Genomic DNA, 11,140 nt, shown 5'->3' with positions numbered 1-11,140 from the left:
TGTGAAATTTATGTTAAACTTTTTCATTTAATTTCAGTATTTCGTTTTATCAATATACTGACATCCCCGGTCGCAGATTCGCTCAAATTAATTATTGTATATGGAATTCAAAGTATATAGAATAAAAATATTTGGCAAACAAAAACCAAATTGTCGATTCATGCAACTTGAAAAATATTAAGAAATCTGTACCAATTTGTTCATAAAACGGAAGTTTTATTGTATTTATTTTTAATTTAAAACTTTGGTTAAAACATGCAATAACATGGTAATAGAATCTTCCTAGATTTCATTCAACAAATTAACAATAATCCTCTAGCAACAGTCAAATATACAAAAAGAGAGTATACTACCTTAATTAAACCAATGCAATTAAAGGACTTTAACTTCAAGCCGATACTCGAGGGCGCTAGAGGGGTAAAACGCGAAATCCGGCGATGTGATGCGACGGTGCTTAAGGTAATAGCATCCGGTGGGCGAAGCATCGATCCACGAAGAACGCGTCTTGTTTCAGCGACAAGAGCGTCGAGGAAAATAGTTGTACCCTGTTTACCGATCACGCCTCGCGGATAACGGCCCGGGAAACGGGCCGGAAACCTATGAACTCGGACCTCTTACTGACCTAACGACCACCCGTGCACGGGTTATGGTTATTGCGTCGCGTTACAGTATCGTGAAAACCATATCTCAAACCCTCTTCGGGAAAGAAATGGTCTGCTGAGATAGAGAAACAATATATAAACTGGATTAATTGGTTCCTTTTCGTGAAACCAAGCTTCCTTTATCTTTGCAAACTGCATGTTCCGTATAATGTTATTTAATACTGCAAAATTGAACAAAAACTTGTATTGATATCAGATATTACTGTTGATTTTTAGAAACGTATTAAAGAAATTAATAAGCAAAAATAAGAGGAGAAATAAAATTGAGTGTAAATAACTAATGTAATATAATTTAAAACACGTATACGGTACAAATCTCTGATAAAACAAACAGGACTGGAAATGTATAAAATGAAAAATGAGTGTAGAAGTTTTTGCAATATGTAAGAAATATTGTGAAAGTATTACGATAGTGAAGAAAGTACGTAAAATAAGAAATTAAAGAAGCGCTATTAAAGCAAGTGACCCGAATGTGTTAAGAGGTGAAGCTATTTTTATTTAGGAATCTCGGATCGAGATCGTAATTCTTCTTCTTAATACCGTATGCGTCCGGGTTTTTCCTCCGATGCCGAGGGTGGATCGGGAGGTGGCTCGGGGAAAAAAGCGTAGTAATTAATGAGCACAGCAGTGGGACACGATAATGAGACTTCTGTCCGTAGGTACCTACGCTCGTACGGAACGCAAAGCGAACCGTTTTTCCCTCGCGATACTTTTGCGCTATTTTTATGTTATTAACGCGGCGCCCGTAACAACCGTGGCGATACGAAACACAGCGCGGCAGCGCGCAGTATCCCTTTTAATTATTCGCTCGGTACGCACGGCCTTATTTGTTGCAATTTCAATCAACGTTCAGCCGAATTCAAGCGCGCGTTTCGCTCGTATATCGATTGCAACGGATCTCGATTGTATCGCGCCGAGGTTTTTGTACCCGAGAATTTCATATGTCATGGCCGACTCTTTGTGTAAAATTAATTAAAAATTTATAACGGAACTTGTAATTAAGAACATATTCATCATCATGAATTGAGAGTTTTTTAAATTTAATCTGTGTATTAAGTGTGATGATAAAATAAACGATGATGCCGTATCAGATGGAAAATTGAAATATTTCGTGAAATTGATATTGAAGTGTGGTGAAAATAATTTTATATTTTTTTTAACGAGATGAAGCTTACCTGCACGAAGGGTGACCTCTCGGGAAAGCACGGTTCCGACCGAGCTGGTCGCACGGCACCTGTACCGCGCGTTGTGCACCTCCGCACGAAAATCCTGCGCCAGAAATGGCGGAAAGTAGAGAGTGCCGTTCCCAAGAAGCTGCCTGAAACAACGGAAGCAATAGAGAACAAAGAAATTAGTATTCCGTGTTCGTATCATAGTGTATGCAATCGCCATGTAAATTCTATCTTTATACTTCCTCTTACAATCTTTCAAGTTCTGTACTTTGAGAAATGCTAATCGTCTTATTTGAAAGTAATTCAAATAGTGAATGGCATTGATTTTATTATAGTAATTTATAATACGTAAAATAGAAACACATAGACTCCCCTCAAATGGTCGATTGTAATTCATTCTAATTTAACTATGAATTCTCCATTTTTAATTTACATTTTCTATAAAACGCTAAACTAGATACTGATTGAAGCAACTGAAGAAGTAACGATTCTTTTCGATGGTATTGCACTATATTTAGTCGAGACCCGTGTGTCGATTAATAAATCGAGTTCACCGACAAACGGGATAAAACATTCAGCTTGCGCGTCATGGCGGCTAAAAATGTCCCACTATATGTGTCGGACTATCGATTTCTCGGTGGGTCAAACCGGTTTCCGTTTGTTAACTCCAGACTCGCGAGAAAATTGCAATCACGATATTGCATTAACATTAATAACGCTGGACCGAGTCTAACAATTTATATCGGGAAATTCCTGAACACATTTTCATTTAGTTTTTTTGCACTTTTTATTGAGTAAAACGAGTCAAAGGGTAAAAAGTAATAAAATGAGTTAAAAAAAAAACTGACGATGTTAAAAATACTTGAAGCTTGTTGAATTAATTTCTTTTTATATTTGAATAAATTAAGATACAGACAGTTATTTTTATAAAATTTATTATTGATTAGTTTTCAATGATGACAATTTTTAGAAGTGAACGCGAATGATCGTTTCTGGTTCTTGTTGCCTACTTCGGAGATGATTCAATCGACTTGAACAAATTTGTCTTGCGTGAGACGTTATTTGATCACGAGACAGCCGGGTTTACGAGCGGAAGGATATTTGTATAGTCAAGTGGCTCGGTAGAATATGTATAATGTATAGCGTTACACCGAAATTGGTACACCAGTTATCGTAACCCATCTCCTTGTACGGTTGAGAGAATATCCGTATTCCACGTTGATACGCGTGTCAAATTGCTAAGAGTATTTGCAATAATTCTATTCACATCCCAATGCATGCGATTATATCATAGTTCTGTCATCGCCAATTAGAAATCTACGTACATACAATGTGTCTCACGAACTCTGTCTACTTAAATACTATCAATATTTCTCGATCATACGAGAAAATGTTATTTATAGAAGTTTTAGGGTTTGAGAAATTACATTATATGATATATATGGTATTCTTATACATATGTGACGCATACAGAAGATATAGCGGTCACGCTTATTTCTTTAAATAGAATGTCCAACTTCTTATGCTCGATTTCAATCGATTGGCGTATTCTGAATGTAAAAGATAATGATAATGTAATAAACCATTATATATGAAAAATCTTGTAGAATTAAATAACATAAAAAATAACATAGATAGCTTTTTAAGAATTCATTAAATAAGTGGAACAAAATGCGCTGCAGGATGTATCCTAGTAGAATAGATCAATGCGTAGTCAGACCATCGCTGTTGGGACAAACAGTCCTGCTTTCAAGAGACAAATACAACAGCAGATCAATGAAACCTAGTAATTAAGTTTAGAACGAATCGAATGGCTAAATAGAATATGATCGCGTTAGGGCAAACAGGCAGAACAGGCGCGGTGTTGACGGACACAATACCTAATCAGTCTGTTGCAACAGCGGCAGCGTTTTACCAAACACAACCGGTCGCCGATTGTGCAAGTAATTAGTACTAGTGGCTGGGTTACTTCGCTGGTTAAGTAGCCGCGTTTGAGTGTAGTTAAACAAGTAGTACATGACACAACGCTTTGTCTGTCGGGGCTATCATAACCGCCCAAGGACCACGCGAATACGCGTAATTATGCAGTGAATGCAAAATGGTTTTGTAATTAAGTAAGAAAATTTATACCTAATGAAAATGCAGAGCCAACAATTGGAGTGTCTAAAAACAGAAAGGATAATTTACATGAACTAATCTTATTTAATTTTGATTACAGAATCCTATTTAATTTTCTTCACAGAAAGTAATCAGTTTAATGTTCTTAAGGTTGCTCTTCTATATTAGTCAAGATAAGACTTAAGAATTCACTGTAATTACCAAGCATTTAAGATGTATTAAATGTTATGTACTTTAGTTATTGTTGTCGTTAATAACTGTACGGTGGATGTGATCTCAATAAATGAAAAACAGAATTTATTTTAACTTACAAGTATTGTATACTGAGTTCTACCATAATTTCTTTATGAACTTGTGTAGTATTTTATAATCATTTGATTATTCGTTATCTTCGTCTTGGTTAAACTGTCGGTGATATTGATTTATTTAGAGGACTCATAAAAAGCATAGCAGCATCATTTTGTGATGGATGAAGAAATGCGGTTGGAACGAGTGGAGGAACATTTGCTTACATCATCTACTCGTACGCAACAGCATCGGTGCAACCGGCACACCGTCGTTGTTGTCATCCACACTTTTTCCGCGTGTCGAGTGTCATCCACAGATTTTCCCGAGCTGCACACGTGTCCCATTTCGCGTTAACCGCGAGTCTCTCGATCATGCGTCACCCAGTTAGCGTTGTAAAATTTTTTTTTAATTGTAATCAACAAATTATTTTCGTTCGGAAACAGGGATGATAGTTTCCGAACGGGAATTTCGAGTTTCGGTGCGAGAAATAAAAGCGAAACGGGGGAAAGGTGAATAAAAAAAATAAATGTGGGCGAATTTGACGGTGAGAACGTAATGAAAGTGTCCCGAGGATGAGAAATAAAATCTAACGCGGGAAGAAAAACTAAATTGAAAGACGCGGAGGGAAAAAGTGAACTGTAACAAAAGTTTGAAGTAAATAGAAACGGAAGGCGTGGCAGGGAAAGAAAATGTAATGAAGGAAGGGGTTATTCGAGCGAAAAAGTCTTGCGGAACGAGCAAGGGGAAACCTGTTTCCGAGTTCCCGTCGGCAGCTCGTTGATCGCGTTACTTTTATATGAATGATTTTACCGGATGCAATTTCTTTGTACGCCAGTCGATTTTACTTCTTGTTCTCCCGTCTTCATTTCTCTCTTGGCATGTTCTCGCTCGTTCCTTCATTTATATTTACTTCCTTCTCTTCTTTTTTTTCCTTCTACCACCGCTTCTTCTCATCTGTTATCTTTTATTGTTCGACACTTTCCTTGGTGTTTCCGGTTTAATTGTTTCCTCCTCTATTGATCTCAGTTCTCTTCGTCGTGACAAATAATTCTCTCAATACTCGTTCAGTTTTTACTTGCAATACCCATTGTTTTTATATCACTTTTGTTCTTTTTTATATTATTTTCTCTTTTTGTACTTCTGTTTTTTTCTTTTTAACAAAATCGTGGAATGCACAATTCCTCCGTTCGATTTCTCTTTTACTAAACATTTCAGTTTCAGCTTTTCTCTGTCCGTACTGTTCTATCTTTTTCTACTCAAACCCAATCTCTTTTCCCTTTCACGCGTGCATCAGTTACATTTATCCTTCCAATCCGCTCCCTCTCCCTATATCTTTTCCGTCGGATGATCATCCCCCTACCCGGTATATCGGCCCCGCTACTGAATTTTCGCCGGATGCGAAAGCTCCGCGTCTGAATGACTAAAAACCGAACAGCAAAAGGGAAAATTCGATGGGATGGGATGAAAACGAGAAAAGGGAGGAAAGCTTTGAATTCTTGCAACTTCTTTGCGGCTGCGGTGCCGATACACGTAGGCGCAGAATTTCGCCTCTGAATTTTCGACTACTTCAAGAATACGTCTGGCCTCTCTTTTACCAGATCGAGTACCTATCGATTAGTCCGCGGCTCAAGAAAGGCGAAAGTAAGAGATGCAGAGAAACCCGGTGGTCGATCGCATCGCTTACCCTTTTTTTTTTGACGAAGAATAAGTAGAGTCTTCTGCAAGGTAAAAATCTTTCGAAGCTTTGAAGTTAAAAGACTGTGAGAAACTCTATGTTTCTGTTACACGCGTTTTAAATATTTTCTAAGAAATTGGAAGGATAAGGTAAAGGGTGCGGACCATAAAATGTTTATCGAATGAAATAAATCAGCAGTCTATTTATTAGATGTACAAAATTAAATTCTCGAACGAATAGTATATAACCTGTAAAGAATCGTCGGAACTAAATCTAAAACGAAAGAAAGCCCATATTATCCCAAAAACAAGGAGGAAGAGTGGAAGCTCTACGGGAACCGCGGATTTAGGCGTGACACGGCTTCCAGCATAATTCCGCTTCAGCTATCGCGGCCCGTTTGTAAGATCCGCGTTTTCGGGTTGAAAACTCGCGATTTCGTAAGAGTGCGCCGTGGTACGCCGCGCCGCGTGTTGGAGTCGGAGGATGGGTCTGGCTAAGCGGATTAGCCTGTCGGGATTTAGAAGTTCCGAGCCGTTGTAAATTGCGGCAGTTTCGAACGGAGCCCGTTTCCGGAACTCACTGCTCTATTGGAAAAATGCTCGACGGGAGGCGATTATGCAGTTCACCTCTAATATTAAACCAGAAGGAACTTCGTTTTCAACAGCTAATTTCATGCTTGCAATGTGCATTTGGACGATATAATTGATCAAATGTTTCTATACGCACTCCATATACAATAGTCGCCTCTATAAAATATTATAACACATTACGCATCAGTTTTCTGCTTTCTTATAGTCTTTTCTTAACTGGCTTATCTCTTTCATCCACTTTGCTCCTTCCTCTTCTCTTTACAAGGGGTTTCTCATCGATATTTCTGTCTTTGCCTTTAACCCTTCATAACTGATGTGCTCTAAGGTTTCTGGTTATTTTAGGTACATACGATATTTGTTTTCTCGTTCTTCTTTTCAATATCTACGCATGTTTCCTCCATTTCCACGTCTATAATTTCTAGTTGGTAGTGTGCAGTGAATATTTTATAATCATTTGATTATTCGTTATCTTCGTCTTGGTTAAACTGTCGGTGATATTGATTTATTTAGAGGACTCATAAAAAGCATAGCAGCATCATTTTGTGATGGATGAAGAAATGCGGTTGGAACGAGTGGAGGAACATTTGCTTACATCATCTACTCGTACGCAACAGCATCGGTGCAACCGGCACACCGTCGTTGTTGTCATCCACACTTTTTCCGCGTGTCGAGTGTCATCCACAGATTTTCCCGAGCTGCACACGTGTCCCATTTCGCGTTAACCGCGAGTCTCTCGATCATGCGTCACCCAGTTAGCGTTGTAAAATTTTTTTTTAATTATAATCAACAAATTATTTTCGTTCGGAAACAGGGATGATAGTTTCCGAACGGGAATTTCGAGTTTCGGTGCGAGAAATAAAAGCGAAACGGGGGAAAGGTGAATAAAAAAAATAAATGTGGGCGAATTTGACGGTGAGAACGTAATGAAAGTGTCCCGAGGATGAGAAATAAAATCTAACGCGGGAAGAAAAACTAAATTGAAAGACGCGGAGGGAAAAAGTGAACTGTAACAAAAGTTTGAAGTAAATAGAAACGGAAGGCGTGGCAGGGAAAGAAAATGTAATGAAGGAAGGGGTTATTCGAGCGAAAAAGTCTTGCGGAACGAGCAAGGGGAAACCTGTTTCCGAGTTCCCGTCGGCAGCTCGTTGATCGCGTTACTTTTATATGAATGATTTTACCGGATGCAATTTCTTTGTACGCCAGTCGATTTTACTTCTTGTTCTCCCGTCTTCATTTCTCTCTTGGCATGTTCTCGCTCGTTCCTTCATTTATATTTACTTCCTTCTCTTCTTTTTTTTCCTTCTACCACCGCTTCTTCTCATCTGTTATCTTTTATTGTTCGACACTTTCCTTGGTGTTTCCGGTTTAATTGTTTCCTCCTCTATTGATCTCAGTTCTCTTCGTCGTGACAAATAATTCTCTCAATACTCGTTCAGTTTTTACTTGCAATACCCATTGTTTTTATATCACTTTTGTTCTTTTTTATATTATTTTCTCTTTTTGTACTTCTGTTTTTTTCTTTTTAACAAAATCGTGGAATGCACAATTCCTCCGTTCGATTTCTCTTTTACTAAACATTTCAGTTTCAGCTTTTCTCTGTCCGTACTGTTCTATCTTTTTCTACTCAAACCCAATCTCTTTTCCCTTTCACGCGTGCATCAGTTACATTTATCCTTCCAATCCGCTCCCTCTCCCTATATCTTTTCCGTCGGATGATCATCCCCCTACCCGGTATATCGGCCCCGCTACTGAATTTTCGCCGGATGCGAAAGCTCCGCGTCTGAATGACTAAAAACCGAACAGCAAAAGGGAAAATTCGATGGGATGGGATGAAAACGAGAAAAGGGAGGAAAGCTTTGAATTCTTGCAACTTCTTTGCGGCTGCGGTGCCGATACACGTAGGCGCAGAATTTCGCCTCTGAATTTTCGACTACTTCAAGAATACGTCTGGCCTCTCTTTTACCAGATCGAGTACCTATCGATTAGTCCGCGGCTCAAGAAAGGCGAAAGTAAGAGATGCAGAGAAACCCGGTGGTCGATCGCATCGCTTACCCTTTTTTTTTTGACGAAGAATAAGTAGAGTCTTCTGCAAGGTAAAAATCTTTCGAAGCTTTGAAGTTAAAAGACTGTGAGAAACTCTATGTTTCTGTTACACGCGTTTTAAATATTTTCTAAGAAATTGGAAGGATAAGGTAAAGGGTGCGGACCATAAAATGTTTATCGAATGAAATAAATCAGCAGTCTATTTATTAGATGTACAAAATTAAATTCTCGAACGAATAGTATATAACCTGTAAAGAATCGTCGGAACTAAATCTAAAACGAAAGAAAGCCCATATTATCCCAAAAACAAGGAGGAAGAGTGGAAGCTCTACGGGAACCGCGGATTTAGGCGTGACACGGCTTCCAGCATAATTCCGCTTCAGCTATCGCGGCCCGTTTGTAAGATCCGCGTTTTCGGGTTGAAAACTCGCGATTTCGTAAGAGTGCGCCGTGGTACGCCGCGCCGCGTGTTGGAGTCGGAGGATGGGTCTGGCTAAGCGGATTAGCCTGTCGGGATTTAGAAGTTCCGAGCCGTTGTAAATTGCGGCAGTTTCGAACGGAGCCCGTTTCCGGAACTCACTGCTCTATTGGAAAAATGCTCGACGGGAGGCGATTATGCAGTTCACCTCTAATATTAAACCAGAAGGAACTTCGTTTTCAACAGCTAATTTCATGCTTGCAATGTGCATTTGGACGATATAATTGATCAAATGTTTCTATACGCACTCCATATACAATAGTCGCCTCTATAAAATATTATAACACATTACGCATCAGTTTTCTGCTTTCTTATAGTCTTTTCTTAACTGGCTTATCTCTTTCATCCACTTTGCTCCTTCCTCTTCTCTTTACAAGGGGTTTCTCATCGATATTTCTGTCTTTGCCTTTAACCCTTCATAACTGATGTGCTCTAAGGTTTCTGGTTATTTTAGGTACATACGATATTTGTTTTCTCGTTCTTCTTTTCAATATCTACGCATGTTTCCTCCATTTCCACGTCTATAATTTCTAGTTGGTAGTGTGCAGTGAAATGCAATTGCTCGAATGTCTTCTGCACCACTGAGTGTATTGCTGCAATTTTTTTTAGAGCAGTACAATAGAGAACCAGTAAAATAAAAGATAGCTTTGACTGATTCATCTAATCCAATACGATTCAATTACCAGAGCAAACATACGTGTCCGATGCTTCGGACTGGGGATTGTTGCACTATGTTTATCCGATCGTATGACGCCCTATGCTACTTGTTCAATTAGTATGTACGTAACGCTTGTACACTAATTGCCTAATTAGATATACAGCGATGACCCCAAAAACTGTTTCCTTTGAGTTAAATGATTCGATATAATATCTGCTTACGCTTGTGAATCTATTCTACGTTACATATTGTGCTATGTACTTCGATATGAGAAATTATCTACGAATCATTTCTTCACTACTTAACAACTGTACGCTGTATACTCGGCTTATCATCTTGTTTTGGGGAGAGCACTCTCACCCTCAAAACAGCATGGACATGCCTGACGTGAGAATTCTATTGAAATAATTGTAAAAGAAGCACAGGTAGAACATTACTATTTTCGTTCTCTCTCGCAAATGGGCTTAAAATGATTGAGGAATGGAAAACGTCGAAAGTAGTATTTATAGTAAATGACTCACCTTAGTCCAGGAACTGCGGTGACGGATCTCTGATCCGGACTGGTTATCCAGGTGACGTGCGGCGTTGGGCTCCCATGAGCGGAACAGCTTAGCTGGGAGCCTGTGGTATTCGAAAAGACCAGAGTGCTTGGTGGCTCGAGAACGAACACCGGACCTTGCTGACTGACCACCAGTTCCCAAATGCAAACTGAAACACGAAACGAAAAAATAAAATAAGAAACGTTTATGATACGTTTACAACTTCTAGTCAATCTCTTATTCTATTTAAAAATAAAACATTATTGTATATTGCATTCCCAAGGAATTAATTCATACCCAATTTTTACTTTACTTTGCAACACTCTTTTCGTCGAATATATAGTTCATAAAATATTTTATCTTCTATTTCATATTACTTTCATTCTGAACGTGTAATCTCAGAACTATATGTATGTTTCGAGTTCTGTTTGCCTTTATTTTTTATTTTAAAGGGTGGGTTGGAGATGAACGTATATGGTCCAATACACGCGCACCAACAACAATAATTCAGAAACCGGAGAAATCAATTCCGGTAAGCCGAATCCGACCTACATTCCGCTCGCATCGATTTGACACTACGGCCGGCCTGAGATTAAACGGGTTCGGTTGCGAGCGACCGCGTCATCGACCCTCTGAAATATTTAATTCGAAATCCGGCCGGATTAAAAACCGTTCGCGATTTATGGCCGGAATCATTTCCCCTCCGTTATTCACGACATCGTTGTTGTTCATCCAGAATTAAACGAGCTTTTTTCTACTACCTCCCCGCTTTTAATGGAATAGCTTTACCCTTCGGTTAAGCCCCTTTGATTAATTCAAATTACTTCGCCTGTGGCTTCCCGTTGGCAATCAATCAATTCCCTATTTTTTACTCCAAAACTTCGCGCAATTCTATATTGATAAAATCATTTTAACTG

The 11,140-nt window shown here is 38.9% G+C and overlaps 1 protein-coding gene across 1 annotated transcript in view; it reads right to left on the bottom strand.

Moving 5' to 3' along the window:
* Nucleotides 1-10,387, bottom strand: part of Dscam3 (Down syndrome cell adhesion molecule 3) — a 44,553-nt gene extending 34,166 nt beyond the window's left edge. The window contains exons 1-2 of the mRNA XM_018028439.2: nt 10,206-10,387; nt 1,838-1,980 (exon numbers count right to left, since the gene is read on the bottom strand). The gene's annotated coding sequence lies outside the window, so the exon portion shown is untranslated. The remainder of the gene's footprint in view (nt 1-1,837; nt 1,981-10,205) is intronic.
* Between the last annotated feature and the right edge of the window lie 753 nt (nt 10,388-11,140).

The sequence above is a fragment of the Ceratina calcarata genome, unplaced genomic scaffold, assembly GCF_001652005.2.
Source record: "Ceratina calcarata isolate Rehan_Ccalc_2016 unplaced genomic scaffold, ASM165200v1 scaffold45.2, whole genome shotgun sequence".
Taxonomy (NCBI): Eukaryota; Metazoa; Arthropoda; class Insecta; order Hymenoptera; family Apidae; genus Ceratina; species Ceratina calcarata.
Note: the sequence above shows the minus strand (reverse complement) of the source record. Positions and strands in the feature narration are given on the sequence as shown.